The sequence below is a fragment of the Schistocerca cancellata genome, chromosome 7, assembly GCF_023864275.1.
Source record: "Schistocerca cancellata isolate TAMUIC-IGC-003103 chromosome 7, iqSchCanc2.1, whole genome shotgun sequence".
In the NCBI taxonomy this organism is placed as follows: Eukaryota; Metazoa; Arthropoda; class Insecta; order Orthoptera; family Acrididae; genus Schistocerca; species Schistocerca cancellata.
This window is the reverse complement of record NC_064632.1, coordinates 460420519-460442143: the sequence shown is the minus strand read 5'-3', so window position 1 is coordinate 460442143 and position 21625 is coordinate 460420519.

Below are 21625 nucleotides of genomic sequence, written 5' to 3'. Positions count from 1 at the left end.
CAGATGCAGAGAATCTTTTACAAGTGAACCTTCTGGGAACTCCAAATATGGGGAGCAGTTTACAGCCGAAATATTAGCAGAAGAGAAAGTTTTGTTACGCCGGAATTCTCGCAGTTTTATGGATCACCTTTTATATGACTCTTTTACTGGGGAACAAACTGCTCCCTTTGCATTTACAAGTTGTAAGCTAGCTCACACGCTACTGAAACAAATCACCTATGCTTGCCTCACAAAACAGCCGCATAAAGATTTCCAGCGGTTATGATGGTTTATCAATCGAAGCGAACAGTGGATGAAGTAAAACCTTGGTAATTTTCGAAGATCTATACTTTTTTCTTTGACGGTACAACCCAGGAGCGGTTCTATAACAACGAAGAGAAATTCGAAAGCTGGGGCAATGGTCAAGGAGAACTCATAAAATATTAGCTGACAATCAGTAGCGAGTCCGCTTAATGGAAGGGCAATTGAAGACAAATTCCAACGTCATGGGGAGACGACACAGTCTTACGTACAGAACGTTTTGGCCCTATGCTGCACTGCAAATCTGAATATGACAAAAGCTGACAAAATCTCACACTTATGAATCACAGAAGAAGACATTTACCAAGCTCTCCTGATAAAGGGCCCTCCGTTAGTAAGGATACATGCATCACCCTCGGTGGCGCTGAATTTTTGATGCGCTGATGGATGCCTGGAGAATTAGGTATTGCTTCACAACGTTCCGCAATACGGGCACGAAGACTCTGTGCAGCTTGTACCGGTGTCCCGTTCATAAGAGCTTTCACGTGCCCTCACAAGTAAAAGTGTAGTGGGTTTAGGTCCGGAGAGCGTGGAGGCCAAGGAGCTAGTCCACCTTTATCTGTCCATCTGGCATGGAATCTGTTATTTAGAAGCCGACGATCATTAACACTTGAAAGGTATGCGCTAAGGTCTGATCAGGGTAGATCCAGAAAATGAAGTCAGTAGTTGGCAACCGCAAGGTGGAACTAGTATAATATCTTTGAGTAGGAGGATCTTTGATGGTTAAGAGAGCTGGGCGAGCGCAATAAAAAACTCGGAAGTCGTAGCTAGGTGCCCGGAGGAAGCAGATGTGTGGTGACAGCTTTAAGGTAGGATGCGTGCTTGCTGCGCAGTTACACTGAGCAAACTTTAGCACGTAAATGAGAGAAGATATATAATGATTTCAAAAATGGTTTGTGTTATATAATGTTCAGAGTTATGATTTGTATGTCCAAGGTTTGACGCAGTAAGCGTTTTGTAAAAATTTTTGTAGGAGTGATTCGTGCTACAAAAAGGTTGGAAATGGTAGGTTTTGTGTATGACTTAAAATTTTAACAATATATATATATTGAGATCAACATTGTGTTTAAATCTAACAGCCTGAATCATAATCCACATCCTTTGCTTGTTTTGAATACGAAAATGAGTAGTAAAGTTACCCACCAATGAAAGAACGTAAAGAAAATGAGGCCTCTATGCAATATATATGTGCAGTTCATGGTTTGAAGTCGATTTTGGTATAACTAAAGTTATCAGAGCAAAGTTATTTCAAGTAAAAAATTTTATGTCATTGCACAACTGGCTTTATTCAAGGCAAGATATAATTTCATTAAGTAAACATCAGGGCCAAAAGTTAATTTTTCAGTACCATCTTAATGCCATTGCACAAACGGCATTATTCTATTATACTTGATTGCTGAGTCAAATACATGTTTCAAAAAATGTTCGAATGTGTGTGAAATCTTATGGGACGTAACTGCTAAGGTCATCAGTCCCTAAGCTTACACACTACTTAACCAAAATTATCCTAAATACAAACACACACACCCATGCCCCAGGGAGGACTCGAACCTCCGCCGGGACCTACATGTTTCATTACTGGTAAAATGGAGGAGTGCAAGAAACAAGTTCGCAGATGCAGTCAGATGCAGGTTTGGTGAATAATTAATTTCGAACAATCTTATCATTGATAGTTTCACTAATTAAAAAGGAAACAATTTTGGTTAGATACTTTCACATTTAAAGATAATTTTATGTGAGATACTTTCACACTGAAATGACATGGAGCTCCAGGGTGCGTGAAGTACTTGTTTTTTGTGAAGGCACATGTTCTAGCAGAACAGGGAGAGTATTCTCTAACAGAATGTGGTAAGGTGGAAGAAGAGGAGGCCCTAAGTCACCTACAATCAGTGACGTGGCTTGGTTGTAAAGGTTGGGGAGACTTTGCAGTTATTATATGGAGACAGAATAGCACAATAAACAATAATTTAAACAAATGAAACAAAATGCATCAAATAAAACAATAACAACAGCTACTACTACCACAATCACCGCCGCTGATAATAATAATAATAATAATAGTAACTAACTTGTTCAAGAAACGATGACAAATTTGTAGAATTTCAGCAGCAAGAGAAGAAGCACTTATATTTTCTTGTACACAAGTGCAATGAGCCTGTCTTTTCTTTCCACGAATAAGTCTATAACTCGGTCTACAAAGATTGGATAGCTCTCCAAGTAGTGTCTTTTCTGTTGCTGACGTGCTCAAACACGATAGCCGGATGTTGGACATTGAATTCCTTAAATAATTCTTCACTCGTTTAAGAGCACTCATGCTTCGTTCACTGCTGGCTGTAGTTGCGGATAGGGTCAAAACCAAACGCGGGAACTTCGTTGTTTCTTCATAAACGGAGTCCATATCATTGCTGACAATGTACTTTAAGAGGATTCTTGGAGATAAGTGTTTTTTCTCATCGGCGTTTATGTCTCACGGTTCATTTTCAAGTTGTTCTTGTTTGAAAAAAGGGTACTGTTCTAATAATTGAAGCAGTTTCAACTTTGGGAATTCTTTATGATAGTTTGGGAAACAGTTTTCGTTCAGAAGTTCAATAAACTGAATTTGGGCAAAGTCTTGAAACCTTCTTTCCATCTGAACAATTTGCAAATCCAGTATCTCGTAAGTTAGTGCCCTGAGAGATGTCTTTTGACTGTCACAGAATGATACGTTGCCATTCAAACACAAGCTGCATTTAATGCATTCATCAACGAATGTTTCCGTTCCTAATTGTCCTAAGTTTCTCAAAACAGTTCTTATTTCGTCGTGGCAAGCAGTTGTACTGACAGATTTTGACTGAAAAATATTAAAGAGATGATCAAAGCACCCTCGGTAGAAACAAAGCAAGTAGACAAACGTAGGATCATCCATCCATCGTTTCATTCCCACAACACAGCTCAAAGATTCAGGATCCCACTGAGAGTCTGTATCATCAAATATATAATTAAAAACACTATATAGCCCTGAGAAATGACTATATGTTCTTGAAACTGTCCAGCTAGTATTGGTTGCATGTGGCAGTTCAAATCCTTTCCCAGTTAGCAATACAGTTCGTTTTGATGATTTGCTGAAAAACGAATGGAATGCAGTAAGACCACTTACAAACATGCGTAGTTGTCGTATGATTTTGGAGGCATGTAACAGTACCAAATTCAGTTGGTGTGCGTAACAATGAATAAACAGCGCATAGGGACAGAACTGCTTCACCAATTGTTGTAGCTCTCTTTCTCTGCCCGTCATTACTGAAGCGCCATCATGTGTTTTATTAACCACTTTTCCTTCCACACTCCATTCTTTCAATACTGCACGAATAATGTTTGATAAACCTTCAGCAGTTTTATCTCCAGAAACATCGTAAAATCCAACGAATCTTTCCTCAATTTTGTCTGCAATACAGTACCTGAATGTTATACTCATTTGACTCTTGCATGACGCGTCTAACGTTTCATCAGCCTGATTCGAAATGAACTTGCATTTCTGAATTTCAGATTTTATTTTCTCATTAACTATCAGAGTTATCATTTCTATTACATCATTCTATATATCTGGAGAAGTTCCTTTAAAGGTTGAAGATGATGACAGATGGTCTCGGATTAACTGCTCTCCTTGAGCTAGTAAATCCAACAATTCCAGATAGTTACCTTTGTTGCGGAGGATTCGTCTTCTAGATGGCCGCGAAAGGCTAGTTCTTGTTTACAAAGAAATACAATTGCCTGAGTGAGACGAGCCAATACTATCCTGCTGGATGCAACTTGTTTGTTGTATTTTATTGCTGTCAGACGAGCTGCTTCAGAAAGGGCGTGCTCAATTCTACTTTTGCCCAATAACTGAAATGATTCTTTGTTCTGCAGGTGACGTTTTGATATCCGATACTTTTGTACTTTCCTATAAAAGTTCTTTATTGTAAAAATGCCTCATTGCATCATTCCTTTTCACCACCGAACAGAAAACATATATAACAATATAATCTGTTATTAACTGCATTCGCAGTCAGCCAAGCATAGTTTTCGTACCAAGCTGTCTGAAAAGTGCTTTTTGTTTGGCTTCAGTTAGAATTACACTGAGTGTAGTAGGAGGTCGTTTGTCCTTCAATTCGACTTTTCTTCGTACGTTGAAGCAGGAAAAGGCGTTTTTAATAAAAATTCTATGAGATGTTCAGTTGCTGGCTCACTCACGTTGGCGACGCAACGAAAATATGCACAAAAATCACACAAGACTGACTATGAACACAAACCACGCGACTGTTCACTTCCGTGTAGAAGCGGCAGAGACTGGTCTCGATACCTGCTAGCAAGTGTAGCGCACCGGCCTTCGTGGAAGAGGGAAAGTGGAGGGGAGCCCAGAATGGCACTAACGCTCAGACGCACACAGCCAGGTAAGGGAAGGGAGGCAGAGACTGAGAGCAGTCGAGTCTCAAGCAGGCAGACACTAATACTCAGGGTGCCGCGTGGGCTACAAAACTGATGTCTTCGCACATTTAGTGCTCTTAGTAGAAAGTTGCTTATATTTTTGTTATGAATTACTATTGTGTCTTTTTTAAACTGGAATACAGGGAAGACTAAGTCTCAAAGTCTCCCCTCACGCTACGCCACTGCCTACAATGCCGGCCCAAACGTTGACACAAATTCTTTGTTTATGATGTGGTTGTTCAATTTCATGAGGATTCTGAAATCGTGAAAATTTATAATCTGAGTGCATTGAAACGAAGCCTCACCCGTTAACCGTAAATTTGCCCTTAAGAGATGGTTACCACGTTGTTGGATGAACCATTCGCAGAAGTGACTTGTGCAGGAATATCGACTGCTAATGGTGCCTGCACATGCTGTACGTGGTATGAATACAGATGGTCCTCATGAGGCGCTCTCCAGTCATGCGGTCAACACACTTGTTGCAGCTACATGTACGAGGTGCATTCAAGTTCTAAGGCCTCCGATTTTTTTTCTAATTAACTACTCACCCGAAATCGATGAAACTGGCGTTACTTCTCGACGTAATCGCCCTGCAGACGTACACATTTTTCACAACGCTGACGCCATGATTCCATGGCTTCTTTAGGAGTCTATTTTGACCACTGGAAAATCGCTGAGGCAATAGCAACACGGCTGGTGAATGTGCGGCCACGGAGAGTGTCTTTCATTGTTGGAAAAAGCCAAAAGTCACTAGGAGCCAGGTCAGGTGAGTAGGGAGCATGAGGAATCACTTCAAGGTTGTTATCACGAAGAAACTGTTGCATAACGTTAGCTCGATATGCGGGTGCGTTGTCTTGGTGAAACAGCACACGCGCAGCCCTTCCCGGACGTTTTTGTTGCAGTGCAGGAAGGAATTTGTTCTTCAGAACATTTTCGTAGGATGCACCTGTTATCGCAGTGCCCTTTGGAACGCAATGGGTAAGGATTACGCCCTCGCTGTCCCAGAACATGGACACCATCATTTTTTCAGCACTGGCGGTTACCCGAAATTTTTTGGTGGCGGTGAATCTGTGTGCTTCCATTGAGCTGACTGGCGCTTTGAAAATGGCATCCACGTCTCATCCATTGTCACAACCAACGAAAAGAAAGTCCCATTCGTGCTGTCGTTGCACGTCAACATTGCTTGGCAACATGCCACACGGGCAGCCGTGTGGTCGTCCGTCAGCATTCGTGGCACCCACCTGGATGACACTTTTCGCATTTTCAGGTCGTCATGCAGGATTGTGTGCACAGAACCCACAGAAATGCCAACTCTGGAGGCGATCTGTTCAACAGTCATTCGGCGATTCCCCAAAACAATTCTCTCCACTTTCTGGATCATGTCGTCAGACCAGCTTGTGCGAGCCCGAGGTTGTTTTGGTTTGTTGTCACACGATGTTCTGCCTTCATTAAACTGTCGCACCCACGAACGCACTTTCATCCATAACTCCATCACCACATGTCTCCTTCAACTGTCGATGAATTTCAATTGGTTTCACACCACGCAAATTCAGAAAACGAATGATTGCACGCTGTTCAAGTGAGGAAAACGTTGCCATTTTAAGTATTTAAAACAGTTCGCATTCTCGCCGTTGGCGGTAAAATTCCATCTGCCGTACGGAACTGCCATCTCTGGAACGTATTGACAATGAACGCGGCCTCACTTTAAAACAATGGGCATATTTCTATCTCTTTCCAGTCCGGAGAAAATCAATCGGAGGCCTTAGAACTTGAATGCACCTCGTATTATGCTGACACTAGGGGTAGTACCAAGTGTATGAAGAAGTTTCTCTTCCGGCTGAGATGTCCTCGTCCTTCTAGGCCTCCCCAATCGTGACCAGTAGGCTTAAACACCCCGTACTCCTTAATACGACGATCAGTTGCTTCAGACGTCCTACTGTCACGCATCATCCTTCTGGACATCTCTCGCGATACAAACGTTGAGCGCTACGGTCATTATCGTCTGTTAATGAGTACAGCAAATGAGCATCTGCCAACTTTGCATTTGAGAGCATGTCCATCGCACTTTAGCCGAAACTAAGTCCGTGATGCTACGCGCTTGATGCTTGGGGAGCGATGAAGTTACTCGACAGAAGCAATGAGTGAATAATGTATCAACATTACCTTCGTTCGAGTGGTACAAAACACGCTAGCGGTGAACCTAAGAATCACAGCTTACTGTGTGCAAACCCAACGCCTGAGCCTGTTTTAATTAACCTGTAACAGTATGCAGATGGCCTATGAAGACTGTAAACTATGATGCTATGCAAGGAATTTTTATTGGCACTAAGCTATGGCCCTACAGACTTCAAAAGGATTATGGAATAGTGATACAGTAATTTAATTTTGTGACCAGGTGAGATACGTGTATACTGAATGTCAAAGTTACCGTAAGTTCTATAAACCCTTGCACAAAACGAGTGCATTAGTTGGACTGTTTAATAACATCGTATTCACTAACAAATTGTCACAAGAACATGAAACTGTTATGTGTATCTAAGGTTGGCGGAGCTTCGAGACAGGGAACCAATAGGTAGGTTACTACATCATTAGCACACTTATCCGATTATGGAATAGTGATACAGTAATTTAATTTTGTGACCAGATGAGATACGAATACTTTGAAAGTCTAAAGTTACCGTAAGTTCTTTTGTTCATTATAAACCCTCGCACAAAACGAGTGCAGTAGTTGGACTGTTTAATAACATCGTATTCACTAACAAACTGTCACAAGGACATGAAACTGTTACGAGTATCTAAGGTTGGCGGAGATTCGAGACAAGGACCCAATAGGTAGTTTACTACATCATTAGCACACTGATCCGTTTCCACGATCTGACGACAGCGACTGCCAAGAAAAAAATGGTTCAAATGGCTCTGACCACTATGGGACTTAACATCTGAGGTCATCAGTCCCCTAGAACTTAGAACTACTTAAACCTAACAAACCTAAGGACATCACACACATCCATGCGCGAGGCAGGATTCGAACCAGCGACCGGAGCGGTCGCGCGGTTCCAGCCCGAAGCGCCTAGAACCGCTCGGCTTCACCGGCCGGCCCGAGTGCCAAGAGTTGAGTTTATAATATCATGCGTGCCAGAAGGGCAACTTCCTCCAATTCATTAACACTCTAACGTTTACTGAGTGCATTTGGGCATAAACGCTCCGAAGCCGATTGCACATCTTACCATTCTTTTAAACAGCACCATTGTGTTGTCCGCCAGTGCTGCTGTCAGTGGCCACTGTGTCGGACGATGCCTGTGATTCAAAAATGTTCAAAGGTGTGTGAATTCCTAAGGGACCAAACTGATGAGGTCATCGGTCCCTAGACTTACACACCTTAAACCAACTTAGGCTAAGAACAACACACACACCCATGCCTGAGGGAGGACTCGAACCTCCGGAGGGAGCGGCCACGCAGTCCGTGACGTGGTGTCTCAAACCGCGCGGCCACTCCGCGCGTCTGCCTGTGAATCACAGAAACGTACCTAACGCAAACTTATCACGCTCCAGTTGCAGCTGCAAAGTGAAATGACTACTTCTCACACCGAATTCTGCGAAGAGAATTCTAAGTGATTCTGTCACTAGCAGAGGACGAAGCGCCACCTTAGTTCTTCCTATCTTCCCTTGTAACATCCACCTTTCTTCGAGAACCAATCCTAGCCTCTCACGAGCAGTCACCCAGTGATAGGTGCCAGTCCTCCTGGAGCGTCCTTCCACGTCTCAAAAATTCCGTCAGTCTAGGCTGACCGATGAAATCTCCACATTTTCGCGCCCAGAGGCCTACAGCTAACGAAAGGAATGTATCCTGGGAGTGCCCCGTCGGTGCCTCATAGGAGCGCGATAGCACGTTGTTTCCTATAACCCTCCCAAGATTCCTATCTGCTTTATACGTACGATGGGGCAGCTACAGATACTTTTGGGACGAGAAAGTTCCAGTATCTCACTTACAGAATCATCAAACCTCGCCGTCTGTGTTCTGCCTAGAGTCATAAATACCTGTGGCTTTCACAGAGCCTGCGTAGTGTCCCCGGTGTATTGCTCTCCTATCGGCATACTGGCGCCGTCTTCACTGCATTCTCAGCGCAAGGCTCATTGCCGCCCGCCTTCCGGGGCATTTACTGTACTTTACAACGCCCTCACCGCAGGAAACCGCTTTACGAACGTGGGAGCTGTGGTCATCTCGTGCAGAATTCCAACTCTGCGGCCATTCGCACGGCCGAGGCGTCACCTGTAGTCCGCATTCTCTTGGTTCGTGACGGGCGTCCCCTCGACCTGTCCAGTACGCACAACAGCCTTCGGCAAACGATGTCCTACCTGGCGTCGGTATCACCTTTCACAACCTGCGTTAACTTAATGGTGCCCTTCGGTCCGCTTCGATCTGCTGTCTGTCTATGAAGCTACCAGACCAGCCAAACGTAATTCTCAAGAAATAAAACGCCTACAAGTATGATGCGTCATTCCTTTAGACACATCGAAATTAAACACATAACCAGTGTGTAGTTGCCAAACACTTCTTTATTACAACCAATGCAGTTAATGAAACCAAGGGTAACACGATTATAATAAAAGGCACCTGGCCTACAGAACCAGCGGCAGTACTCAGATTGAAACATTAATGCCTTTAAATGTGTCAGACCCAGATTTCTCAAAATTTACTCAAGCAATTTTCACTAATTAAAACAACGTTCATAAAACCCCATTAATAAAATTTAACTGACATAACTGAATGCTTCATGACTTAAATAAGGAACTAGCTTTCACACAGCCCATAACAAATTCTAAAACTGCTTCCATGGACTGGTTTTAAGCTGTTCTAACAAATTAAAAGTATTATCCGATTAATGCACTCGACTAAGCTCCTCTTTAGTATTACTCACAGGCACGAGATTCACATACATTTCATTGCCAGAATATTATAATAATAATAACAGGATATTAAATAATCTTAACATGGAGCCGTTACGATTTTTACGTTGAAAATTAGTGATGGAAGCGAGCACACCGAAAGGTGCTACCAGATAGAGGAGATTCGCGGACGAGAAGGTGAAATGGAACTAAACTCTGGGCTACAATTAAGCTTCAGAAAACCACAACGCTCCACCGGAAGATGGAATTGCAGGACACTAACAACGTAACCGCAGACACCGATCCAGGTCCTTAAATTTCCCTCTTCCACCGTGATACCCCGATCGGAGTCTGCTCGCGTCGACCACTGCCAATTACCTGAAACATAAACACATCAGCGGCAGACAACATTCTGGCGCACCAGGTAGACAAACATATATGCCCAACTGGTTAAAAATAAACCTTTAATTATACACCAATGAACCCAAGCCTGATGAACCTAGGTGACCACTTGCCCAGTAACGGCTCTTAAAATTTGATTAGCCAATTCTCTAGAACAAAGAAATAAAATAGTAACATCGGAACAGGAAATAGGAAAATTATTGCAGCCTGCTCTTGAACGTCAGGCACAGACTTACGTACTGTTTGGCATGACCTCTAGCTACGCATTAAGCACGCCTTCATGTCTATTTGTTGTGCGTAGCTAACACTCCCTTCAATACCATCAACGTATCAGGCGCCCAGACCAAGTACAGTGACAAATAACTGAAACAACCAAGATAGTTTTCAGTGCACTCGGGTATTCAGTTAACGTGAACAGAACCCACCAAGAAACAATTCGACGACTCCAGGTCGTTCACTTTAGGTAACATGTAACAGACGCGAAGGAAATCTGTCCTTCAAATCTCCGGGAAATTCCAATCGCCATCGGCAGCGGATCTTCATTCCAACGGTGAAACACGCCGCAGCCGCTGCCCACGCTCCCTCGTCGTACCGACTCGGTCACTCGCTAGAGCCACACGTCACTGCCGCTCACACAGCTGACACTCGAACGCGAGCCCCTGCTAGCGCGCGCGCCGCAGTTAAATAGCCATCCGCCAAAGATGCGAAGAAGACAAGCAGGCATCGAAAATCCACTCACCACGATCGGGATGACAATCGATGGAGACTGGCGCCAGCAGCGCACCAGCTCAAAATACTTCATATACTGGCAATAACTATCGGGTAATCCTTAGTGAAAATAAAGGAATACGCTATGTAGCGCTAATGTGAAAGTCGACGAAACTATCAGTTTCACCGTCTTTCAAGTCACGCCATTTATAATTGAAATTTTGCGAGGTCTGTGACTGACTTCAATGTATTACAGACTGCAGGGAAATTTGACTATCACTACCCGTTGTGTATCGAAACAAAACTGAGTACAACTATTGCGAAGATCTATAAGTGAATGCATAATGTTGACTATCACACTCATACTTATGGGAACCACCCTCATTCAAAATTACTTGCTGTCCAACGTGCAGAAGGCACCTGCGTATGGTGCAAGTCGTGTACAGTTGAACTTTAGGATTGCGACATTTACAGAATTTAAGCATTCAGAAAAGAAAATCGGGCCAGCTCTCTTCAGGTGGAAAACAAGCAGTCACAATTCAGGAAAGAGTGTATTTAGTTATAGTGTCATCTGTTCACTCTTCTCTATCAATATTGTGGTACCCTCTTAATGTTTACAAAGTAACCAAGATTTGACGTAAGGCCCACACAAAGAGACACATCTATCATTTCCATCGAAACACTTTTGCTTGAAATTAAATATGAACAAATGAGAAAATCAATCAGTTACACAATAACTGCGCATTATATCACAACATGAAAACATTTTTTATAAAAGTAAACATCACAAGTGAATTCACAAATACACTAGTAGTTTACAAAGAGGTCCAAAAAGCAAGTTGAGATTCCCACGTTTACAACAATTCAAATATCTAAACAGTTACAAAATAGTGTAATGATAATTTTTTTAGTAAATGATATAGAATAACATTGAGAAACAACTGAATTACATATTGTTGAAACAAATAGATGATATAAACATAAAAGACAAACTTTGCAAAGAATTTCAGAACAGTATGGCTGAAAAATAAAGAACATTCGTAATATATATAATTCACAAAACTCTTTTTCCTACAGTAATTAGAGATGGTACACGACATCCAGGACGACACATTGGTCCGTACTTTTGGAGACACAGGATTAACACACTTATTATGGGGACAGTGATTCATTCCAGCTCATTCGTGGGGGCGAAGCTCAGCGAAAAGGCGTGACATTATCCTTGCTTCTTGTCGGAGGGAAATGCGTCACCATTCCTATCGTTCTCCGTCACATCTCATCCATTAGTGACATCTGTCTGGGCTCATTAAACTGACGGTTTCGTCGTCGACTTTCAACTGTACATTATAACTAATCGTAACCAAGAGGGTATTTTAAACGTTTCATGTAAGAAAATGTTTCGTGTAATGCTTATACATTCTGTTTCTGTGCATATTTCCCATGATTAACGTGATTACGAAGATAAGTAGAAAATATGCTGTAACATGGAAATAAAGCATTTCCGCAACCTTTTCCGCAGGAGACATTTTGTTCGTCTACGAGTGAGGAATTATGTTTCCTGAAAGTTTGGCCATGTCTTTTGTACTCCACCCTATATGTCTGTGTACTCGAGCTCTAGTTTCGTGAGGCCGTTGAGATCATTCATGGTGTTGATTAAGGACCTCCACACTCATATGACAGTCGAATGATCCCGAACAACGCAGAATGAAAAAAATGCAGTCACAATAGGACACTAACCCGCTACTGTCGAATTCCAACTTGTGCTATTAGACCTTTTCTCTTTTCACTCGAGGCCTAATGCGATCTGACAAACAACGTTCCAATGCAATTTCTGAATGAGAAATTCTATGCATAATCATTTCTTATATACTTAATGTAAGTGGCATCGCTCCTTCCTAAACTATGCTGTTACGCTGAAATATTGACCATTTGTGTAAGCAGGCACATTTGATGTTTATTAATGCGGTCTTCATGGTGTTTCAGGTTTAGTGGTCTGCAGTGTACACTTTACGAGTGTTCTTGAGATACAGGAAGGTATCTGACTCCGATCACACTGCGCGCATCTACACATTCTGCTCAGACGAAAGGTGAATGGCAAGAGAGAAGATCCTGTTTCGCAGCCGGTTGGTTACCGTACTATCTTCTTACACCACTCGATTCCTTCGTGTGAGGTCATGTGACGCATCTTGCACATCCACCTGAAGAGAACTCACAGCAGCAATTCTCACTGACTGTGAAATTGTTCGAAAAACTCCGGACTTTTCATCTCAGTTTTCCCGGCGGTTGATTTCGAGAGTTCAACCATAGAAACTCCAGTTTGCTCCACTTTCACATTCGCCGTATATATTCCAGTCATCTTAAAAGTAGACTTATCGACAATCGGAAGATGGTCGAGAGGCATACACCTTCAATACCGATGGGACAAATGGCGTATCTGCGGCTGCACAGTCCAAATCCAATACATCAACATCGGTATTGGTTGAACGGTTATGGCAGAACCTTCTGCGACGTTGTCATTCCTGCATAGGACTGCTACCTATTAAGTTAAAAAAAAAACAGTGAAAGAATAAAATTTTTTGGTTCAAATCGTTTTACTGATTCATTATGCGCCCTTGAATTTTGTAACTTTGCATGCACTGGATACAATTCTTGGAACATTTTTTTCCACTTGTTAGTACCTCAGAAACATGGTTTGAGAAGGAGCTAAAACGACTCCTTTAGATTGTGAAAACTACTGTTCACTTTCTTTTTTTTTTTTTTGCGCACGTGAAGTGAAAGGTATCTGCTCCTTTTAGAAACGGTTTTATTAGTGCTAAGTAAACCTAACTTTCCCTGAATTAAACTATGGCTTATAACAGTCCTTCTGGCTGCAACGAAATAACTGAAAGTTAACGGGACAGAACACGCTCGCAAATAATCGCGCAACATAAAATTATAAGCATAGTGTCAGTGATTAAACTGAAAAATTATTGGTAAGATAGTAGCATGAATGAACACTTATGGTTTATCAAGACGTGCAAGAAAACAGCGAAAAATTTCTTTGTTCGTGATCAGTTGTTAAACACTGGATAGCTATAGTCCCTAGAAACACGAACAGGTCTTCCGGAAAAGCAACTGCATCAAAACTTCCGTCACTGGCTGTGATATTTGTGCGAATAACTGTAGTATTTTGGAACAGGGGTAGCTGTCTGTGATGCCAAGTGTTACACGAAAGCTAGCAAATGCATTAGTTATCGTAGATACGGCTGCACTTTGCAAACCATGGCCAATGAAGTTTAAATGGAAAAAAGTATGTAACTTCCACGTTGCATACTTACATCAAAAATAGGACAGGATAATACACAGCGTCTTAGCAACGCGTAGACAGGTAGTCTGTAAACCAGATAAGCATACCGCAAATGCACCAAAATCCACAGCCAATAGAAAACATTTAATAAATTAAATGGCATGGGAGAGTGATTATGCTAACTGCACTACTTTTCGGGCTGAATTATTGAATTAAAATTCTATACTGTAGATGACAACTTCAGACCTCGCAAGACAATGAAACGGTAACTACATGCCGACCGAAGTGGCCGAGCGGTTCTAGGCGCTACAGTCTGGAACCGCGCGACCGCTCCGGCCGCATGTTCGAATCCTGCCTCGGGCTTGGATGTGTGTGATGTCCTTAGGTTAGTTAGGTTTAAGTAGTTCTAAGTTCTAGGAACAGAAGAGAATCGAAGCATTTGAGATGTGGTACTATAGACGAATGTTGAAAATTAGGTGGACTGATAAGGTAAGGAATGAGGAGGTTCTACGCAGAATCGGAGAGGAAAGGAATATGTGGAAAACACTGATAAGGAGAAGGGACAGGATGATAGGACATCTGCTAAGACATGAGGGAATGACTTTCATGGTTCTAGAGGGAGTTGTAGAGGGCAAAAACTGTAGAGGAAGACAGAGATTGGAATATGTCAAGCAAATAATTGAGGACGTAGGTTGCAAGTGCTACTCTGAGATGAAGAGGTTAGCACAGGAAAGGAATTCGTGGCGGGCCGCATCAAACCAGTCAGTAGACTGATGACCAAAAAAAAAAAAAAAAAAAAAAAAGTTCTAGGGGACTTATAACCTCAGCAGTTGAGTCCCTTAGTGCTCAGAGCCATTTGAACCATTTGGTAACTACATGCCACACATGCCTTCGTGAACATAACAGCTTCACCACTATCCGTGAAAATCTGGCCTTGCAATATACACTGATGAGGCAGAACCTTATGACCACTTACCTAATAGCCGGTATGCACACACTGGCACGGATATCATCGGCGACACACCTTGACGTGGAAGTAATTGCGCCTTGGTACGGCGCTGGTGGGAGCTGGCACCATATCTGACAACACAAGTCACCTTATTTCCGTAAAGTTCGGGGAAGGGAGCGATGACCTCTGAGCCACGTTCAGTCACATCCCAGTTGTGTTCGATCAGGATCTGGTCTGGCGAGTTGTGGTGGGAGAGGGGGGGGGGCGGGGGGCACCACATCAACTCGGACCACTCAATCACGTCAAAAATATGGAAATTTCATGTGGATCGTTCGGGACTATATGGAGGATGTGTAACGGCTCCTCAGCAAGATTTTTCCAGCGTAGTCGAAACAACCTTAGCAACACGTAAGCGGTCATTATCCCGCAACAGAATAATACCGCCCGTCAACAAGCCTCGCCGCTTGGATGTCACGGTGCGCTTCTGTTTTTGCGGAGGGTCCACGTCCCGGTGTGCGTTAATTATTCCAGAAAGTCAATGAGCACGGGCCCTTAAGTAAAAACAAACGGTCATTATGATTTGGTTCGGACGAAGACGCCTGGGTACAATCATGGTTCCGCAGGCATTCGCAAACATTTTTCCATGGAGGTAGTGACCGTTTCGTCTCGACTATTTTTCATTTCACTGCCCCTTACAGAAGTCCTTTTAGCGAGGAATATCCTCTTTGCTTGTGTCAGTCTGCTTCTTATATCCATACGTCGTCCATCGTGTACTATTTTGCTTCCATTGTAGAACAATTCCTTCACTTAGTTTAATTTATGTTCCACGATTCTGATGTTAACATTCTCGCTAATCTCATTTCTGGTCCTCCTATTTATTTTCGTCTTTCATTTTTTTACTCTGAGTCCACATTCTGTGCATTGTTGACTGCTCATCCTATTTAATACGTTCTGTAATTCTTTCTCGTTTTCACTGAGGACAGCAGTGTCATCACTGTATACCTTCACACTAAATTTTCGCACCACTCCTAAACCTTTCCGTCACTGCTGCTTCCGAGTCCAGATTGAACTCCTGACCTGTGCCAATCTTTTCATCGCAGAGTAGCAATTACGACCTACTTCCTCAATTATTTGCTGGATATATTCCAATCTCTGTCTTCATCTACAGTTTTTACCCTTCACAACTTCCTCGATATAACACCCCAACGACCCCTTTAAAGTCAATTAAGACAAAATATCATAATATGAAGTAGGGAAGAGTTATCTTGGGAATTACATCTTTGCCGATAAGCTAACACCAAGAAGTTTTGATAACAACAACATTATACATCACTGAGAGTTTTTGTTATGAAAAGAGGAGGAAGAGACCTCAGATTTAATTAATGGACAAATATCCAAGTGATAATTGCAATTAATATCTTCAAAGCTAAGTCCAAGGTGATGTTAGTCAGAGATAGCTTTTATGTGGAAGAGAGCTGTAAGCGCAACGAAGAAATTCATTGCGCCTACAATACTCTTTCACAGAATAAGTCGCTTGCTGGCTCTCGTCCTGTAAAGACGTGCGAGAACAATTCTTGTCTTAGTTATTGGGAGTACGGAACGCGACGAGATTGTTTTGCGTTCAGAAGTGTTTCTTCCGTGACGTGATTCACGAACTTCGGAAACTGATTTTCTAAGCAGAGACAGGAACTGATAGACGCGTTTAACCGTGCATAACGGATTAATTGAGCTTTATTGACGAAAGTAGTGAACATTGGACTTGACTTTCAAATAGTTGGAACTAAAAGAAGAGCGGATAGTATATCAAAGGACTACACTCAATTAGTCTCGAGTAGGACACAATTACACCAAGGAACTATAAACTGTTCGTTCCAACTGAAATATCAAGCGTGGACTACATTATTAAGTGATTTAATCAATGATAGTTTCCCAACGACTGTTCAACAAGGACAATTTAATCTGAATATCAAAATACCTACTTCATTAATTGAAAAGAGAACTTTTGAACATTTTTTTTAACATTACGGCGTAAGTTCACTCAGACGTGATCAAATAGTAACTGTGGATCTCGCTTTATACAGGTTCAACAACTCCATAGCAACGAGCCAACAACTTACGAGAAGACTGATAATTACAATGTTTCCCCGCAATTGGTGGTGTGTACGATGCGAATGAGATAAGATTTAACAACTACTGCATATCCGGCCAATGAATCATTCAATCTTAAATCAGAAGAAGCATCCATCGTACGAGTTCGCATTTCTGTCTCCCGTTCACCAACGGTGACCTACGTCATCGAGCATCGTGCGAGAGCTGTGGCAGTAGCAGCTCTACGGCGTCGACAATATCAACACGCGGTTGGAGTGCGGGGACGCCACATCGAGTACCATGGAAGCTATTCCTCAACGTCTTAACAGATGTCCGATCATCCTGTCCCGTCTCCCGGTCAGTGATTTCACATATTCTCTCCGATTCTTCGAAATATCTCCTCATTCCTGACCTTATAAGCCCCCTAATTTTCAACATTCTTCTGTAGCACCACACCTCAAAGGCTTCGATTCTCTTCTTTTCCAGTTTTCCACAGTCCATGTTTTACTACCATACAATTTTGTGCTCCAAATGTACATTCTCAGCAATTTATTTCTCAAATTAAACCCTATGTTTCATACAAGCCAGGAATTCCCATCTCTGCCAGTGTTGGTCTGCTTTTCGTGTCCTCCTTCCTCGGTCGAACAAGGATTATTTTCCTGCCTAGCTAGCAGAATTCATAAATTCGTCTAATTCGTGATCCCCCGTTTTGATGTTAAGTAACTCGCTGTTCTCATTCCTGCTACTTCTTATCACTTCTGTCTTTCTTCGATTTAATGTCAATTCATATTCTTTACTTATTAGACTACTCATTCCATTCAACACCTCCTGTAATTCCTCTTCACTTTCAGTAAGGACAGCAGTTTCATCACTGAACCTTATCATTGATATCCTTTCACCCAGAATTTTAATCTCAACTTAAACGTAAGAGGGAGACCATAAGATGAATACACCAAGCAGATTCAGAAGGATGTATGCTGCAGTAGGTACTGGGAGATGAAGAAGCTTGCTTTCCTAAAGGCAAGCTGATTGTCATCCAACACATCCTCAGTTTTTCTCTTCATTCATATGTTCATTGGATGCATGGGGTGTTATGCTATTTGCATTATAGCTCTAGCATTTATTTGCTTTTGGTATCTTCGATATCGTGTAGATGATGTTGTTGTGGTCTTCAGTCCTGAGACTGGTCTGATGCAGCTCTCCATGCTACTCTATCCTGTGCAAGCTTCTTCATCTCCCAGTACCTACTGCAGCCTACATCCTTCTGAATCTGCTTGGTGTATTCATCTTATGGTCTCCCTCTTACGTTTAAGTTGAGATTAAAATCTTATGGTCTCCCTCTTCGATTTTTACTCTCCACGCTGCCCTCCAGTACCAAATTGGTGATCCCTTGATGTCTAAGAACATGTCCTACCAAACAATCCCTTCTTCTAGTCAAGTTGTGCCACAAACTCCTCTTCTCCTCAATTTTATTCAATACCTCCACATTAATTATGTGATCTACCCATCTAATCTTCAGCATTCTTCTGTAGCACCACATTTCGAAAGCTTCTATTCTCTTCTTGTCCAAACTATTTATCGTCCATATATCACTTCCATACATGGCAACACTCCAAACAAATACTTTCAGAAACGACTTCCTGACACTTAAATCAATACTTGATGTTAACAAATTTCGCTTCTTCAGAAACGCTTTCCTTGCCATTGCCAGTCTACATTTTATATCCTCTCTACTTCGACCATCATCAGTTACTTTGCTCCCCAAATAGCAAAACTTCTTTACTACTTTAAGTGTCTCATTTTCTAATCTAATTCCCTCAGCATCACCCGATTTAATTCGACTACATTCCATTATCCTCGTTTTGCTTTTGTTGATGTTCATCTTATATCCTCCTTTCAAGACACTGTCCATTCCGTTCAATTGCTCTTGCAAGTCCTTTGCTGTCTCTGACAGAATTACAATGTCATCGGCGAACCTCAAAGTTTTTATTTCTTCTCCATGGATTTTAATTCCTACTCCGAATTTTTCTTTTGTTTCCTTTGCTGCTTGCTCAATATACAGAATGAATAACATCGGGGAGAGGCTACAAACCTGTCTCACTCCCTTCCCAACCACTGCTTCCCTTTCATGTCCATCGACTCTTATAACTGCCATCTGGTTTCTGTACAAATTGTAAATAGCCTTTCGCTCCCTGTATTTTACCCTGCCAGCTTCAGAATTTGAAAGAGAGTATTCCAGTCAACATTGTCAAAAGCTTTCTCTAAGTCTACAAATGCTAGAAACGTAGGTTTGTGTTTCCTTAATCTTTCTTCTAAGATAAGTCGTAGGGTCAGTATTGCCTCACGTGTTCCAACATTTCTACGGAATCCAAACTGATTTTCCCCGAGGTCAGCTTCTACCAGTTTTTCCATTCGTCTGTAAAGAATGCGCGTTAGTATTTTGCAGCTGTGGCTTATTAAACTGATAGTTCGGTAATTTTCACATCTGTCAACACCTTTTTTCTTTGGGATTGGAATTACTATATTCTTCTTGTAGTCTTAGGGAATTTCGCCTGTCTCATACATCTTGCTCACCAGATGGTAGAGTTTTGTTAGGCCTGGCTCACCCAAGGCTGTCAGTAGTTCTAATGGAATTTTGTCTACTCCCGGGGCCTTGTTTCGACTCAGTTCTTTCAGTGCTCTGTCAAACTCTTCACACAGTATCATATCTCCCATTTCATCTTCATCTACCTCCTCTTCCATTTCCATAATATTGCCCTCGAGAACATCGCCCCTGTATAGACCCTCTATATACTCCATCCACCTTTCTGCTTTCCCTTCTTTGCTTAGAACTGGGTTTCATGATATTTTTCCGAAAGTCCGATGGTACGACTCAACTCTCGCAGATTGTAAACATTAATTTGTTTAATCCGTTGGTTATAGTTCTGGGTGGAGATTTTAATTTGCCGGATATAGACTGGGAGACTCAAACGTTTATAACGGATGGCAGGAACAGAGAATCCAGTGAAATTTTTTTAAGTGCTTTGTCTGAAAACTACCTTGAGCAGTTAAACAGAGAACCGACTCGTGGTGATAGCATATTAGACCTTCTGGTGACAAACAGACCCGATATATTTGAAAAAGTTAACGCAGAACAGGGAATCAGCCATCATAAAGCAGTTACTGCATCGATGATTTCAGCCGTAAATAGAAATATTTAAAGAGGTAGGAAGATTTTTCTGTTTAGCAAAAGTGACAAAAAGCTGATTTCAGAGTATGGTTCAAATGGCTCTGAGCGCTATGGGACTCAACATCTTAGGTCATAAGTCCCCTAGAACTTAGAACTACTTAAACCTAACTAACCTAAGGACAGCACACACACCCATGCCCGAGGCAGGATTCGAGCCTGCGACCGTAGCAGTCCCGCGGTTCCGGACTGCAGCGCCAGAACCGCTAGACCACCGCGGCCGGCCAGATTTCAGAGTACTTGACGGCTCAACGCAAAAGTTTTGTCTCAAGTACAGAAAGTGTTGAGGATCAGTGGACAACGTTCAAAACCATCGTACAATATGCATTAGATGAGTATGTGCCAAGCAAAATCGTAAGAGATGGAAAAGAGCCACTGCGGTACAACAACCGAGTTATAAGAGCAAGCAAAGGGAACTTCACAGCAAACATAAACATAGCCAAAGCCTTGCAGGCAAACAAAAATTACGCGAATCGAAATGTAGTGTGAGGAGGTCTATGCGAGAGGCGTTCAATGAATTCGAAAGTAAAGTTCTATGTACTGACTCGGCAGAAAATCCTAAGAAATTTTGGTCTTACGTCAAAACGGTAGGTGGATCAAAAAAAAAAAATGTCCAGATACTCTGTGACCAAAATGGTACTGAAACAGAGAATGACAGACTAAAGGCAGAAATACTAAATGTCTTTTTCCAAAGCTGTTTCACAGAGGAAGACTGCACTGTAGTTCCTTCTCTAGATTGTCGCACAGATTACAAAATGGTACAAATCGAAAGAGAGGACAGAAGGACAGAAAAACAATTAAAATCGCTCAAAAGAGGAAAGGCTGCTGGACCTGGTGGGATACCAGTTCGATTTTACACAGAGTACGCGAAGGAACTTGCCCCCCCCCCCCCCCCCTATCTTGCAGCAGTGTACCGTAGGTCTCTAGAAAAGCGTAGCGTTCCAAAGGATTGGAAAAGGGCACAGGTCATCCCCGTTTTCAAGAAGGGACGTCGAACAGATGTACAGAACTATAGACCTATATCTCTAACGTCGATCAGTTGTAGAATTTTGGAACACGTATTATGTTTGAGTATAATGACTTTTCTGGAGACTAGAAATCTACTCTGTAGGAATTAGCATGGGTTCCGAAAAAAACGATCGTGTGAAACACAGCTCGCGCTATTCATCCACGAGACTCAGATGGCCATAGACACGGGTTCCCAGATAGATGCCATGTTTCTTGACTTCCGCAAGGCGGTTGGTACAGTTCCCCACAGTCGTTTAATGAACAAAGTAAGAGCATATGGACTATCAGACCAATTGTGTGATTGAATTGAAGAGTTTCTAGATAACAG